Raw genomic sequence first — 17,240 nt, forward strand, 5'->3', positions numbered from 1 at the left:
TCAAGCTTTCTACAATAAATATATACTACTTTTATACTTAAAAATTTAAATTAATGAACACCAAATTTATCCATCAATCATTAAATATGCCACCATGATTAAAGATGACACAGATCTTTTCAAAGTTAAAATTATACTCTATAATTTAAAATTTGTCGCATAACTTTTTTTTTTTAAATAAAACTTTTTATTTCTTATAGGCAGGTTGTTCCTGAAACATTTCTCTTCACAATGTTTTTTATTTTCACTAACCATTCATTCATTCCTCTAGGCAGCTTGTACTCTGTGTCCAGCATTATGCCAGGTGTTGGGGATACAGCCGTGAACAAAATGGAAATGGACTGTCCCCATTGGGAAGAGGGACCCATTGAACAGATCAACACAAAATTGTGAAACTTGCCAGAAGAAAAAGGGGTGTGCAAATATGTTTGATTATACCAAGAAGAAGGGCTCTGTGAGTTTCTGATTTTCTCCAAGTAAGATATTTGAGCCTCAACTAAGAAGGTCTGTGAATAGCCAAAGCACAACAGCAAGGCCATAACTGGTAGTGAATAGAGAATAAAGGGGGACCTCTGCACCTTGGCAGCCAACTCAGATTGGACAGGCTGTGCTGGTCCATGGGAACAGGAGCTGGTGGGTTCTGGATGCTTCTATCATGCAGCCAGCAATATTTACTGAGACTACTATGAGCCCCAATAAATATTAAATGAAACTCAGTTGATTGAGGCCTATTACGGGCTGAGCATTCGTTTAGAGTAGCGGATGCATAGAACAGCAAGCCTGACTAGAGTCTCACCTTCTGGAAAAGTGGACATAAAGGAGAACAGATGAAACAGTGATAAAAGTGGGATTAAATCCATGTGAGAGTCCAGAGAAGGAAGTTTTGAGCTTTACCTGATAGTATGTTATTTGAACAGGTCTCCTAGGAATAACAAATAAGAATTTGCAAAGTAGACAGTAGGCAGGAGAAAGGCAATCTTGTTATAGGAAACAATATTGGCACAGAATGTTCAAGAACAAAGGGCATCTGAGAATTGCAGACAGTGTGTGGCTAACACAAAGACAAAAGGTGGGGTAGCCATGCATTTAACAAGTATTATTGTGGAGTTCATAATTTGTATGGCTCCTGTGCATATGTGTGCATGTAATAAATTTGTTATGTTTAAAAAAATTATTGGAGAATTTTCACTGTGGTGGAAACTATACTGGTTGCTATGGACAAATATGAGTAAGACACAGTCACTGTTATCAAGGATCTTTGAGTCCAGTGGTAGAGACAGGTAAGAAATTAAGCAATTATAATCTAGTATAATAAGTATAGGAGGAATGATGAGGAAGGCCCTGGACATCTTTCCAGGATTAAGGCAGAGGTAGAAACTGGTAGATAATTATTTATAGAAGTAAGCACAGAGGTTACAAAGGGAACAAAAAAGAGGAACACAAGATTTAGTTTTCAGGGATTCAAGAAGGTTTCCTGTACAAATATTTATTCTGCTTCTTAGTTGTTGCAGATCTTTGGGCAATTAAGTTCTAAACATTAAATTATTATAAAATAGTATACTCAAATAGTGTAACAGCAAAAAGTCCTGATTTGATGAACACTAAAGGGTTATTCTTGGGGCATTGTCCATTCCTATATAAATATACATACTTTTCAAAAAACACAATGGTGATCATGGTATATATTAATATATTGTTCTGTCACATACTGTTACCTCTTAACAAAACATTGAACATCTATGTCTGTATGTATTGGTTTACCTTATTTTTTTGAACAGTTGTATAATATCCTATTATATAGATATATCTTAATTTTTTAAAACTATTCCTTGGTTGGTGGACATTTAGGTTTTCTGGTTTTCACTATTACAAATAAGTTGGAAATGAACATCTTTGTTTATATGACATTGTATACTTAGGCTAATATAATTTTGGAGCAAGTTACTTAAGCTCTTTGTGGCTAATATTTATAAACTTATTGAGATAATTAAACTAATTTATTTAAAATTTCTTGCATAGAGCTTAAAGAAATGCTATTAATAGTTCTCTTCCCTTAAACTACTATAATGTTACATTCCTTAATGGATTAAAATTATCTATTATGTGATAAATCCCTTGTTTACATTTCACTAAATAAATAAAATAAAATTATTTTCAAAGCAACACAACCAGTTATCAGTAAAAAAAAAAAAAAAAAAAGAAAGAAAAGAAAATAGGCCAGTTAAGGTGGCTCTTACCTGTAATCCTAGCACTCTGGGAGGCTGAAGTGGGAGGATCGCTTGAGGTCAGGAGTTCAAGAGCAGCCTGAGCAAGAGTGAGATCTCATTTCTACTAAAAATAGAAAAAATTAGCTGGGCATGGTGGTACACGCCAGTAGTCCCAGATACTCAGGAGGCTAAGGCAGGAAGATTGCTTGAACTCAGGAGTTTGAGGTTGCTGTGAGCTAGGCTGATGCCACAGCACTATAGCCTGGGCAACAGAGTGAAACTGTGTCACAAAAAAAAAAAAAATAAAATAGAAGAAAATAATGGAAAACATGTAGGACGGTGGCCACGGAAGTCGGAATCTGATAGGCAGTGTGTAACAACTCACCTGCCGAATCAGCTAGCCAAAAACATTAAATTAAATTTATATTTAAAAAAAGAAAACATGTTACTGGAGACAAGTCCTTGTACGTATTTTAAGTAGCTTTTTAAACATCTTTTAAATTTTTATTTGTTGTAGAGACCAGGTCTGACTATGTTGTCCAAGCTGGCCTTGAACTCCTGGGCTCAAGCTATCCTCCTACCTCATCTTCCCAAAGTGCTGGGATTACAGGCCTAAGCCACCATGCCCAGTCTTGAGTACTTTTTTTTCTATGATTAGAAAAGTAACATATGCTCTGAGCAAGTTTAAGGAATAAAATAAAGATCCTCTATTAGTCTGCCACCTAGAAATAAACATTATTAACATTTTGTGTCTTTTCTGTCAGACATTGTCCTTTGATTATACTTTTTTATTTGACAAAAATGATATATAATTTGTAATCTGCCTCTTATTTTTTATCAATAGTATGCTGTGAACATCTTTTCATGTGATCATTTTTTATAAATATCATTGTTAATGGCTTCATATTCCCCTCTATGGATGTAACAATTTATTTTCTCAATCTCTTTATTTATAGGCATTTACGTTGTTTCCAATTTTTTATGGTTATAAACCAGTTATCTCCGAATATCTTTATAAATTGTTAGGCCCTTTTCTGTTATTTTATTAAAATAAATTCCGAGGTGTAAAGTAACTTTGTAAAGCGTATCTTAAAGACTTTAAAATTTTTATAAAAGCCAAATTATCTTCCAGAAAGGCCATATAGATTTTCATTCTTGATATGGTTAATGCAAATAAATGCCAATTTCTTATATCCTCATCTAGGATTTAGTCTATTTAAATCTTTGTTAATTTGCTAGGTAAAAAGTGGCATATCACCGTTAGTTTTATTTTCATTTTTTCTGATTTTTGGTGAGGTGGAATATCTTTTCACATAATTACTGATCCTCCTCCCCCAGTATATATACATATACATGACTAGCTTGTTCATGTCCTTTGATTTTTTTTTTATTGAGTAACTGCGGTTATCTTTTCCTTAATCATTTGTAAGAACTCATGATATATTATGTAAATCAAACATTAGTGCTAAATTAAAAATATTAATCTGCTTGTACATGTACAATTGTTTTTCCATTTCACTGCTTTTCAACTTTATAGTGTTTTTTAATCATATGCAAGGCCCAATTTGTGTTTAAATTATCAGCTTTTTCTTTTTGCTTCCTTTTTTTTCTGGTTTGACATCATGCTTAGAATAAAAGCATAAGCATGTCCTCTCTCAATACATAAATTCCTTCTACCGAAGCAACGTGGTGTGGAGAAAAGAATGTGGATTAAGATCCAAACAGATTTGAGTTTAAACCTGGTACAAATTGTGGCGCCCAATTTCTATACTGCATAACGTTAAACACGTTCATCTGAACCATTTTCCTCATCTGCAAAATGAGGAAAACAACACCCACCAGAGGCTGATACAAGGATTAAAATGCCTAGCAGAGACAAGGCATCCAGCAAGTGTTAATTCCCTTTCCTTAGCACCCAGCAGGGCATTATTAATTGCCAAAAGCGGCCATCTCCCGATGAAGACCGAAATAAAAGGTTGGGAAGTATAAATTTTGGTGAGTTTACACTCCAGTAATCTTTCTGGGATCTTTTAGAAGCGGTCCACTAACCTACAAACCCCATATTGCACATAAAAGTACCACAAAGTTTCTGTGTAGGAAGCCCTTGTGGCCTGAGAGAGGGCAAAAAGCCTGATACTTTTATTTTCCAGGCTTTACCTCGTTAAGAACCCTCCCCCCACCTTCCCTCTAAACAAACGTGGCTACTTGTCTTTCCCCTGGAATTCGGACTTTCCCCGGTTTCAAAGTGAGCCTTCAGTTACAAGGCGAAAAGGTATCACAACCAGAGAAACAATTCTGAATACCACATTCATTAAAAAAAAAAAAAAAAAAAAATCGAGGCCAGGCGCGGTGGCTCACGCCTGTAATCCTAGCACTCTGGGAGGCCGAGGCGGGTGGATGCCTCAAGGTCAAGAGTTCGAGACCAGCCTGAGCAAGAGAAACAAATTAGCTGGACATCTAAAAATATGTATATAGAAAATATTAGCCGGGCATGGTGGCGCATGCCTGTGGTCCCAGCTACTCAGGAGGCTGAGGCAGAAGGATCGCCTTGAGCCCAGGAGTTTGAGGTTGCTGTGAGCTAGGCTGACGCCACGGCGCTCTAGCCCGAGCAACAGTGAGACTCTGTCTCAAAAAAAAAAGCAAAAAAAACCTCCTATGGGCCGTGCGGTGCTCTGAGACCTCTGCTAAAATAATTCATCTACTCTACATTTAGTAGAGAGAAAAACGATCATTAGCATGATTATACCCAGTAGCCATTTTTGGCCTTTGAGAATCGGGGCTCGGTTCCCAGCGAGTCTCGTTTTATCAGCTACCGGCCTCCCACACACCGCTAATGTCCGACTGGCTCCGCATGTGCGGAGACCGCGGACCCACCGCTTCAGGGTGCCCTGTCACCCCCGCGCCAGCACGGCCGCCGCTCCGCCCGCCCGCGCGGGGCTGTGTACGGACCACGCGTGAGCTCCGATTCACCCGGGCCCGAGTGCGGTGCCCGGCGAGAGGCGCGCGCCGCGGCTCCCGCGAGCTTCGAGCCGGGGAAGACGTCGCGGCGCGCGCCACCTGAGCCCGCGCGGCCGCCTCTCGCTCCTCGCGGCCCCACCATCCCGAGCTCCGAGGCGGCTTCGGGCGGGGGGAGGGGCAGGAGGAGGGGCTCCTCAGGGAGCGGCGAGGAATTCCCCCTTTCACCGAACGTTCCCGATTGTTCACCGTCCACACGTCAGCAGCAGGGGGTAATCCCCGACTCCAGCTGCTCCTGACGTCACCGCGCGGAGCCACCGCCCCCCGCGCGCCCCTGCTCCCGGGCCTCCTCGAAGCCCCGCCCCCAGTCGTAGCCACGCCTTTCCCCCCTCCCCCCAGCCGCCCGACGTAGAGGGCGGAGCTTCTCTGACCGGGGCGTGAGCGGTTGCTTGGGCCAGAAGGTTCTCTGGTGGAGGCGCTCTTCCTGCTGCCCCGCCCAGTAGGTTCGTTTGCACTGCTTCTTCCACACCCTTTCTCCCTCCTTCTTTTCCTCGCCCCGCCTTCTCTCCCCCTTTTCCTCAACCCCTATAGTTCCTTCCCCGCCTCGCCACCTTCCACGATCTCGCGAGACTTGGCCCAGAACATTGCGGATCGGGTCGGCGCCATTTTGGGACGGAGACTGGTTGTGGGGGAGGGAAAAGCGGCAAAAGGGGATTATTCAAAGTACCGAAAACCTCCTCCCGGGATCGAGCGCAGCGGCACCCCCAGGCCAGGGGCACCTCTGGTGGGGCAGAAGGTAACACCGTTCCCTGTGTTCCATGCCGGAGTCCGGGGGAGGAGGGGGCTGCCCGTGTCGGCGTTGGGGTTTGAGGGGTCGGGAGCGGCGTTGGCGGCGCGAGGTGTGAGGCTGCCCGCAGACCGGGGGCGCGGTGGGGAGCAAGGAGGGAAAGGGGAGGGAGGCGCGGAGAGGCCCCTCTGGGTATCGACTCGGCCCCGGTGGAGCGGAGGTGGCGGTTGTGGGAGGGGGTGGATGGCTTAGCCTTGGCGGCTGAGTGGGGGGGGTGTTTGGTGTTTGGCGGAGGCTGGGAACGAGTCCGACGCCCTCCGTGCTCGGTCTTCCTTCCTCGGGCCTCTTGCACACGCCCGCCTCCTTTTGCATCACCGCCTCTCTCAGAGGGCTGAGGGAGTTGAGGCCGAGTTGTGGCCTTCGGCTGTTTCTTCAGCAGCGCCCCAGCTCTCTCCGCCTCTTCAAGGACCGTGGCACTTGCCGTGGACTGAGGCGAGTGCTGCCTTGTCCCTCGGAGTCCTATGGAGTCTGAGGGGACCTTTTTTTTTCTTTTGGGAGACAACGCTTCTTTCTGTGGTTTACGACAAGGGCCCGGTACCTTCCACCCCCTCAGTTTTGGGAGAAACCTGTCTTCTTAATTCGAGGAAATGGGAACCTGCACCTTGTATCCCCCTTGCTGCCCTGAGAAGCGGGAAAGTCTCCTCAGGCGAATTTAAGAAACGTTCTAGCCCCACTTCTCATCCACCTTTCTAGCCTTAGTGGGGGAAATATGCTTCTAAGACATTCTCATTTGGAGGGAGCGTCTTTTTCTCTATACTCTTCATTCTCTAAGTTTCATTTACTAATGCTCCGATGGCAGCACACCTGTCTGTCCGTTTTCCTTCGGTACGTTGAATAGAATTAGAGAAGGTCTTTTGTAAGACCGTGTGCCAGTTTCATAGTTTTAATATTTATTCAAGAAGTATAAGAAGGTGCGCTTATATAATCCACAGTGTTACACTGCACCCCGTTCCCAGTTCAAATCAGTGCTTCACCTCCAGAATACCATCATCCACCGTTTTTCCCTCCCTCTACTCCTAAGTCCTTTTCATTTTTAGTGTACTTACTGGGTGCTTGCTTGGGCAAAACCCTTTTCTAGTCTCTTGTAGGATTATACTGATGTGACTTTCTCTCCAGAGGTTGTCTCTTTGAGCTGGTGATTGATTTTTAGTTCAAAATTAAAACGCAGTGTGTAATTTTTTTTTTATATAACTTTTACAGGTGATTGAATTACTCAGATATGAAGATCATCTTCTAGGTTTGTGTAAAAGGCCCCGGATATTTCAAGTGGCCATTTTGGAATTACAATGTTTTTGGATAATTTTGCCCCAGAAGTGTATTAAAATTGACAAGAATCGTCTCTGAAGTGAATTGATAGTAGTGAACAATTCAACAAGCTACTTAAAAAGAGACCCAGGCGTTTCTTCAGTATTTTGGTTCAAGCGGATTATATAACTGGTTAAAGTATTTCAGCTGGTGGTATTTTTGCCTCCCCTCCCCTCCCCTCCCCACCCTCCCCTGTTGTTGGTGTTCTTCAGCCAGAACTGTAAGATATGTTTGATTTGTTTACTGAGTAGTTTCACCAGTTTCGAATGACTGTTTAAATATTACTGAAGTTTCATGGCAGTTTATTTTTACCTTTATTAGAAGTTTTAGGAATTTTTGACCTCAGTCCTTTTCATGTCACAATGGGACAGCTTTTCTAAATGAATACATTGAAAGAATACAGAGTTTTTTTCCTTTTATCTTTTATTTACATGGAAATTTAAGATGTTGCTGTTTCCCAGCAGCATGGTAGTATTGAGATAGCTATGTGTGTCTCTGTATATCCTGATATTTAGGAATGCTCTTCAGATGTGAAATTTTCTTTTTGTTTTTGCTTTTTGGCTCATAAATTGGATATTTCATCTGGAGTGGATTAGTACAACAGTGGCAAGTACATGGAATAATACAGAAGACTTTGATCTTAAATCCAAGGAACTTGGCTAATTCTGGAGATAGCCATATGAAAACTTTCAAACAGAAGTATGGGTAGCTGACTTGAAGTAACTCTATGTCAGATAGTCACAGGTTAAGTATCTTCAAAGAACTTGGATATTATTTCAGAGGATACAAAATAAAAAAACAAACTGGAAAACACAAAGATTACAGAGAAGAAATCAACACCTTCCTGTGCAGTCCTGTTGGAATTTGTAAGTACTATTATGGTGAACAAATCAAATGTTCATTTGTAAACTCTAATGAGAGTTAAGTTTGTCCTATGTTATTCTTGGAAGTCTTTCAGTTTCTTGAAATAATATTGCTTGGCTTCAGTTTCCTGGACAGTCTGAAAACAACTGTTAGCCATTGTCTGAGTAAATAGAAATGCAGAAAAAAAGAGTTAAGCCTTAAGAATATTTCAGATTCAAACAGTACTAAATTAAAAGCTTTTGTACTTTTTTTTTTTTTACACTCTGCTTTCAGCATTTATATTTATTTCTTTTTATTTCAGCATATTATGGGGGTATAGATGTTTAGGTTACGTATGTTGCCCTTGCCCCCCAGCTTTTGTACTTTTAAAGTAAAAGATTAAATTCACATGGCCAGCCTTTACCTTAGGCTTTATGGATGCTTAGTGTGGTAGAAATGTAGGAAAAAACCCAACAAATACTTCATATGTCTTGATAGCCAGTTTATAGTCTAAATGTGGGTTTAAACTGCATTCCAAATGAAGTTTAGTGTTCAGTTTAGAGTTGTTTAGTTGTTTAAAACTATAATACAGGTCTTGGTTTTTAATCTGATATTTTATGAAATAGCTTGTCTTGAAATATAGCTGTTCCTAACATTTTAATCCATTGTAGAAATTAACTTTCCGAAACAATTTGAAGTGGTTTTGTATTTCAAATTATTCCTTAAGATTTTACTTGCCGAAAAGAAAAGTCATTACCAGGAACAGAAACAGAGGAACTGAGCAAGTTGAATTAAGAACCTTTGAGAAACTACGAGTACACATTTTTTTTCTCCCGGGAAGGTTATGCTGGCTTAAGTTTGTAAACAAAGCTTTTTTTTAAAAGTTGTAAATATTAGTTGCTATAATAGAAATTCCTTTTGACAAATGGGAGAATTATCTTGTAATATTTGTATTTTTCAGGACTGAATGGTGTTTTTAGTTACCATTAGTTTCTACATTTAAGTTTTCAGTGAATCACAGGTGTTCAGTAGTGTTTTTTAAAGAGACACACTAATATGGGGAAGAGTGGAAAATAGGAATTACCAAGGATCATGAGATTAGGGAATGAAAGATAATTTATCTTGATTCTGTTGATGGATTCACAAATGTTAAAACTTATCAGAATGTACATTTTACGTATGTAAAGTTTGTCATTTATATCATAATAAATGGTATAAAAATCTAAAATACACTAAAGTTTATTTTTAAGCAATTAATGAACACATCAGTGTAACTAGAATTAATTTGAATTTATTAAATTCAGCTATTTTTCTGAGATAAAAGATTGTAATTTTTGAACATCTTACCAAGATGGCCTAATAACTTGTCAGTTGCTCATTTATTTTGAGAGTTTTTTTTTTTGCTAAACTGTTGAATCTTGTTAGCTCACACCGAGCAAAAGAAGTGGTAGGGTCTAAAAGAATGTAGGTCTTCAGATACAGAATTTATTTTCTGCTTTAAAATTGAGATTAGAGAGTTCAGTAATTCTGTCATAATAGACTAGGTTATATGTGTTTTCTCTGTTATATCTAAGCGTAGTCATTGTAATTGTGTTTCTAGCTTGATTTTTCAAATTAGTGAAAATGTTCTGCTCCCCTTCATTTGAGAGAGCCTGTATTTTATGCATTCCTCAGTTTAATGAATTTTCAAGTTACTTGTCTGAGATTATGTATTATCAGTGTGATTAAGAAGTTGAACTGGAATCAGATAGTCTTTATTCATAGAAAAGAACCATATATAACATTTATTATTAGTGATTGTTTCCTTTTAAATTGCCTCTATTGATATTACCCTAAGTAGGAGTGTCAGGATAAAGATTACTCCTGAGACCAGGGTTTTTAACAATTAACTTTAATCCTTCAATAGTCATTTGTGAACTTCGCTCACAGCAGTTGTTCAAGGACAGATTTACTTGAACATTTTGATAAATATTTTCAGTATTTTATTTTCTTGGGATTGAAATAGATAGTACCACTAGTTAGTAATTGGAGCAATTGCTGGACTGCTTCTTTTCCTCAGAAGTATACCTCTTTTTCTCCTATCTCCCCTATTCCCATTTTTTCCTTTTTTTCCCTGAGTTTAAACCATAGGTTTAAAAATAATAATCATAAAGGCTAACATTTACAAAGGATGATGGATGGTGTCATGTGTTTTACTGTGTACTTTATCTACTATATCTTAATTCTTAATGGTAATCCTATGAGAAAAGTACTATTACAGTCTCAGTGGTGTAGGTGAGAAAATTAAAATTTTGGGAGACTGGCACTGGGAGAAAGTTACTAGATAAGAAGTGGAATTTTGACCAAATGTTCAAGCATTCTGACTTAAGAACCCACGCTGTTAATCACTGTGCCATACTTACACTGTCTTCTTGTGGATTTAACTTTACTAATTCATTCTATTTGAACATTATCCTTGATATTTTTTTCTTTCCATATGCTGCTTCTCTTTGGTTGATGTTGATTACAAACTACTAATGGAGTTTGGCGATAAGCTAAGAGATAGAAGTTACCATTAGTTTTGCTATTTGGTAGATAACTTTGGTTAACTAAAAATTAAAGTGTGATTTTATGTTATATTTGGATCTCATACACCATAGCTTCTTTCCACAGGTATGGAGCTAAATGTATATTAGCTTTGTTTTACTTTTTCTCTATTTTTAAATTGAAATTACTACTTGGGTTTTTGTGTTTAAAGCTGCTGATACATTAAAATTGAGGAAAGGAAGAGTAATGGTGGAAGAACAGGAGTGAGCAAAAAAGAAAGAGAAAAATACAATTGGGAGAGTTACAGGAAAAAGGGTTAATGATGGGAACTTCTAGTCTAAGAGTAAAATTAGCAAAGGAGGATAGATTATAAACCCAGGCCAGATTTTTAACTTTCTTTGACCCAAACAACTTGTATGTTTCATTTTTGATAAAAATGTTTAGGTAACAGTTTAGGTCCAGGTAAGGGTAGCGATGTAAAAAAGAGTAATGGCTTGAGAGTTCAAAAGGAAATTTGGTTTGGGTCGGATATACAGTCTCTAGAAAAAGGCCTGTGTGACTTTGTATATTCACCTCTTTTGGCCTTAGTTTCTTCATTAAACTGATGGAAATAATGTATATGGAGGCATTTTATTAATCGTGAAGTGTAATACAGATGTAAAATTTTACTCTAATCCTAATATTTTAAGATTCTGCTTAATACATTTTTACTTGTCAGACCAATATTTGTGATAGTCTCTCAATTTTTTCTATCTCCTGTTGCTGTTAGTGGCATTACCTGCATCCCATTCATACTAACCTGAAGACTTTTCCCTTATGCTTATGATACACAGCTATGCCTTCACATTTTTTTCTAGTTTAATTTACTCTTTTAGCTTGGTTATTGACTAAGGAAGCAACTTAACTCATCTCTTTGCCTTCAGTGGCGTTCTCACCTTGCCAAAGTCTTCTATGGCCAGAGAAACCTACCTAAAATATAGCGCTTGACTTTGTTACTTTAACAGACCTTAGGATGGTATATTTGGCATATTTAGAAAGAGGAGGTTGGAAAGAGATGTATTCCTGCCCCCCCCTTTTTTTTCTTTAAATGTTTTATATGTCAGGAGTTCTTAACATGAATTCTTTTTGGGGACAGGGATGAGAATGAGAGACTGTGGTTTCTGAGAATTCTCTGAAATTGGTAATTTTGTAGGCACTTACATGTGTTTTTCTGGGAAGTAGATCCATTACTTTCACCAGGACCCTGATAAGAAACAAAATAAGAATTACTGATAAACCTTTTGTGGTTGTGTCACTTTTTTTCAATTTTACCTGATTGCTTTTCCCCTATATGTCAACTGCCTCACCCATCAGAGTAGTTACAGGCTTTTGCTCCGTATCTTTTCAAATAATTGCTAGTTTCTGCATCTTTTTTATGCAAATATCCCACTCAGTTTCTTGTTCTTTTTTTTTTTGAGCCAGAGTCTCACTCTGTTGCCCTGGCCAGAGTGAGTGCCCTGGCGTCAGCCTAGCTCACAGCAACCTCAGACTCCTGGGCTCAAGCGATACTACTGCCTCAGCCTCCCAAGTAGCTGGGACTACAGGCATGCGCCACCATGCCTGGCTAATTTTTTCTATTTTTAGTAGAGATGGGGTCTCGCTCTTGCTCAGGCTGGTCTTGCTGCCTGCCTTGGCCTCCCAGACTGCTAGGATTACAGGCCTGAGCCACCAGGCCCGGCCTTTTCTTTTTTTTTCTTTCCTTTTTGAGACATAATCTCCCTCTGTCTCCCAGGCTAGATTGCAGTGATGTCATCATAGCTCACTGCAACCTCAAACTCCTGGGCTCAAGCGATTCTCTTGCCTCAGCCTCCTAAGTAGCTGGGACTACAGGCATGCACCACCATGCCCGGCTAATTTTTTCTATATATTTTTAGTTGTCCAGGAAATTTTTTTTTTTTTTTTTTTTTTTTTTTTTTTTTTTTTTGTGACACTCACCGTTGCCCTGAGTAGAGTGCCATGGTGTAGCCTAGCTCACAGCAACCTCAGGCTACTGGGCTCAAGTGATCCTCTGCCTCAGCCTCCCTAGTAGCTGGGACTACAGGCGCATGCCACCATGCCTGGCTAATTTTTTCTATTTTTAGTAGAGATGGGGTCTCGCTCTTGCTCAGGCTGGTCTCGAACTCCTGACCTTGAGCCATCCACCTGCCTCGGCCTCCCAGAGTGCTAGGATTACAGGCGTAAGCCACCGCGCCTGACCAAGAATTGCAAATTTTTAAAAATTCTTAAACCTGAAAAATTATAGTAGTTTATCCTTACATATGCATACTAATAGAAGAAATAGTTTGCTGTTTAATGAATGTAATTCTTTCTTTTTTTTTTTTTTTTTTTGTGACACTCACCGTTGCCCTGAGTAGAGTGCCATGGTGTAGCCTAGCTCACAGCAACCTCAGGCTACTGGGCTCAAGTGATCCTCTGCCTCAGCCTCCCTAGTAGCTGGGACTACAGGCGCATGCCACCATGCCTGGCTAATTTTTTCTATTTTTAGTAGAGATGGGGTCTCGCTCTTGCTCAGGCTGGTCTTGCTGCCTGCCTTGGCCTCCCAGACTGCTAGGATTACAGGCCTGAGCCACCAGGCCCGGCCTTTTCTTTTTTTTTTCTTTCCTTTTTGAGACATAATCTCCCTCTGTCTCCCAGGCTAGATTGTAGTGATGTCATCATAGCTCACTGCAACCTCAAACTCCTGGGCTCAAGCGATTCTCTTGCCTCAGCCTCCTAAGTAGCTGGGACTACAGGTGTGTGCCACCATGCCTGGCTAATTTTTCTATTTCTTTCTATTAATAGAAACGGGGTCTTGCTCTTGCTCAAGCTAGTGTGGAACTCCTGGCCTCAAGTGATCCTCCTGCCTTGGCCTCCCAGAGTGCTATGATTAAAGGTGGAGACACTGTGCCCGGCCAAATGTAATTTTTTTAAACAAGTTTTTAAGACAAATATTTGTTATTTCATATGGTTTCTGTGGGTCAGGAATTCGGGAGCAGTTTAGCTGATGGTTCTGGCTCCCTTCAGGTCTTTCGTAAAATCTCAGTCAAGATATTGGTTAGGGCTACAGTCTTTTGAAGGCTTGACTGGAATTGGAGGATCTTCCAAAATGGCACGTCATGGGGCTGGAAGGTTTATGTTGGTTGTTGGATGGAGGATTCAGTTCCTCACCCTGTGGACCTCTTTTTTGAGTTGCTTGAACGTCTTTTCAGTATGGCAGTTGCATCTCTCAGAGCAAGTGATCTGCGAAGAAAGGTGAATTATGATCCAGTCTTATGAGTCAGTTCTGTTATATTCTGTATGTTAGAAGCATGTCACTAAGTTTAGCTCACAGACAAGGTGGGGAGAATTAGGCTCTGCTTTTCTCAATTTGTGGACATTAAAAAAACCACTATATAAGAACTACTTCACAGCCAGTAGTTGTCCACATAAACAAACAAGTTCTTTATCCCACAGATAGGAGAGTTGGGTTATTATAAGTTTAGGGAAGAAAGTATATCCCAAATTTATGGATTCCAGAGATTTAATGAACATGTTTATTATATATTCTGGAGATTTAAACCTTTCTACCTTTTTGCCACTGCATGAAATATAGAGGTGAGGTTTTTTGGTTTTGCTTTGCAATAATCTCCCAGTGTAGTAAGTGAATTTTTTTAAAATTGTGGTAAAATAAACATAAGATATATACCATTGTAGCCATTTTTAAGTGTATAATAGCTCAATGTTAAGTATTTTCACATTGTCGTGCAACCATCTCAAGAAGTTTTTTCAACTTTCTAAACTGAAGCTCCATACCCATAAAATAATAACTCAATGTTTTCTTCTCTCCCTAGTCCCTGGACAGCCACCATTCTACTCTGTCTCTGTGAATTCGACTACTTTAGGCCCCTCACATAAGTGGAATCATAACAGTATTTGTTTTGTGTCTAGTTTATTTCACTTACCATGTCTTCCCAGTTCGTCCATGTTGTGTAGCTTGTGTCAGAATTTGTTTCCATTTTAAGGCTAGATAATATTCCATTGTATGTACAGTTGTCCCTTAGTGTCTGTGGGGAATTGGTTCCACCAGCTCCTTTAGATACCAAAATTCATAGATGCTCATGTCACTGATATAAAATGGCATAGTATTTGTGTATAACTGCACATCTTCCCTTAAAGTCATCTCTAGATTATTTATGATACCTAATACAATATAAATGCTATGTAAACAGTTATTATACTATATTGTTTAGGGAATGATGACAAGAATAAAAAGCATGTACATGTTCATTATATACCCAGTTTGCTTTTTAAAATATTTTTTGGTCCATGCTTGGTTGAATTCATGAGTGAGGAACCCATAGAGAGATACAGAGGGCCTGCTGTATACCATGTTTTGTTTATTCACTTGTCCATACACACTTGGGTTGCTTCTATCTTTTGAGTATCGTGAATACTGCTCTGTAGGTTTGCACATACCTGTTCGAGTCCTTGTTTTCATTTCTTTTGGCTATATACACAGCAGTGGAATTGCTGAATCATATGGTAATACTTTTAAATTTTTGAGGAACTATAATACTCTTTTCCATAGTGGCTGCACCATTTTACCTTCCTAACGGCAGTGCACAAAAGTGCTAATTTTTCCGCATCTTTTCTCTTTGTTCTTTTCAGTTTTTTAGGTAGTGGCTTCATGGGTGTGAAGTAGTATCTCATTGTGGTTTGCATGTCTCTAATGATTAGGGCTGTTGAGCATCTTTTCATGTACTTGTGGGCCATTTGTATATTTTCTTTGGAGAAATGTTTATTCATATTCTTTGCCCTTGCCCCCTTTTTAAAAATAAAGAGATGAGGTCTTGGCTATATTGCCCATGCTGGGTTTGAACTGCTGGGCTCAAGGAATCCTTCTGCCTCAGCCTCCCAAGTAGCTGGGATTACAGGAACATGCCACTGTGCCTGACATCCTTTTGCCTGTTTTTAAATTGGGTTATTTGTTTTTTTGGTTGTTGAGTTTTAGGGGTTTTTGTGTGTTTTGGATATTAACTGTTATGATGAATGAATTTTAATAATAATTAGTATTTATCAATGATTAGCATGTTTCAGGCAGTGTTCTAAGCCTTTTAAGTATATTAACTCATTTAATCCTCATACACTCTGTGGAAAGGTCCTATTATCCTCATTTTACAGTTGAGAAAATGAAGGCATGGAGATTTTAAGCAGTTTGCCAAGGTCACACAACCAGTAAGGGGTATTTAGGAACCCATGCTTTCTGTATCCAGAGTTTACATATCCAGCCATTATGGCTGACAGTTAACAGTTTCTAAGGTGATAATATGGAAAAAGTAAAATGTGTACTGTTTCAGAAATTAAGAATATAGTTTCTTAGCCAGCAATTGTGTTTTATTTTTCTTAATGTGATACAGTTGTGACTTATAGTTCTCATATGGTTTGTTTTCATTTAGGGATAGTTTCCTCTGGATCAGTTCATTACTAATGATTATATAGTATTTTAGTTTGGAAAGTGCTTTTCTCAATTACCATGTGCAGTAAGTGCAATTTCTATGTAATGATTTAAGAAACCAAGTCTGAGTAAATAATTTATCCAGAGTCCTCAGTAGGTGGCAGAGCCAGAATTTGCATTGTTAATTGTAACATTCTGGTACAGTTACCTTCTTTAGTGTTCTAAGTAGTAGCTCTTACTCGAGAGCACTGCTGGCCAATAGAACTTTATGAAATGGTGGAAACATTTTTCTTTGTGCTGTTCATTATGGTAGTCACTAGCTACATATCATTATTGAGGATTTGAAGTGTGGCTAGTGAAGATGAGGAACTGAACTGAGTTTTAAATTTTATTTTAGTTACTTAACATTTAAACTTACGTGGCTATACTGGCTGCTGTATTAGACAGCCCAGCGCTAGAGCAGTGGTATAGAATCCAGTCAGATCCATATACCGTTTATGACATGTCCTTTTTAAAGTCCCCTTTGCTATCCTGAAATAAAATACCTTATGTGCGTAATAAGATCAAAATAATACACAGTTGTAATCAAAAAGGAAAATAATATGCTTGATCAGTCCTGCTTCAAAAAAGAATAAAAAGGTAAATAATAGCAAAGACACTTACAATAATGTATTTCAATATGTAGTACCACAGGTGTGACCATTCTAAGAAGACACACACACACCCCCCCACACCCCCCTGAAAATTTCCAAAATACTCCTTACAGGTCATTTGCCCTTCTTTTAAAGAAACAAATTAGTGTTCTTGAGTACTTTGTTCTTTAATGGAAGGAAAGAAAGTACCACAGACTGATGAGTACAGTGATTAGATTATGTTTCCTTCATTTTTACGGTGTTTACTGCCAGTGTAGTTGAATTTGTAGTTAGTAGACATTATCAAAGCTATCCTGTGGTGTTGTGACGTGGTATTGCTAGACACTGATTAAAAGAAAAGACAAGTGGGCCGGGCTTGGTACCTCATGCCTGTAATCCTAGCACTCTGGGAGGCCGAGGCGGGCGGATCGTTTGAGCCTGGGAGTTCGAGACCAGCCTGAGCAAGAGCGGGA

The 17,240-nt window shown here is 39.4% G+C and overlaps 1 protein-coding gene across 4 annotated transcripts in view; it reads left to right on the forward strand.

Moving 5' to 3' along the window:
• The first annotated feature begins 5,644 nt into the window (after positions 1-5,644).
• The window catches only part of GPBP1 (GC-rich promoter binding protein 1), a 92,093-nt gene continuing 80,497 nt past the window's right edge, over positions 5,645-17,240 (forward strand). For 3 of the 4 annotated variants that reach the window (XM_012655289.1, XM_012655290.1, XM_012655291.1), the window contains exons 1-2: positions 5,645-5,958; positions 7,210-8,180. The gene's annotated coding sequence lies outside the window, so the exon portion shown is untranslated. Of the gene's footprint in view, positions 5,959-7,209; positions 8,181-17,240 lie in introns of those variants that run through there. The other variant, XM_012655293.1, reaches the window with a different exon arrangement.

The sequence above is a fragment of the Propithecus coquereli genome, unplaced genomic scaffold (assembly GCF_000956105.1).
Source record: "Propithecus coquereli isolate 6110/MARCELLA unplaced genomic scaffold, Pcoq_1.0 Scaffold47, whole genome shotgun sequence".
Lineage (NCBI taxonomy): Eukaryota > Metazoa > Chordata > Mammalia > Primates > Indriidae > Propithecus > Propithecus coquereli.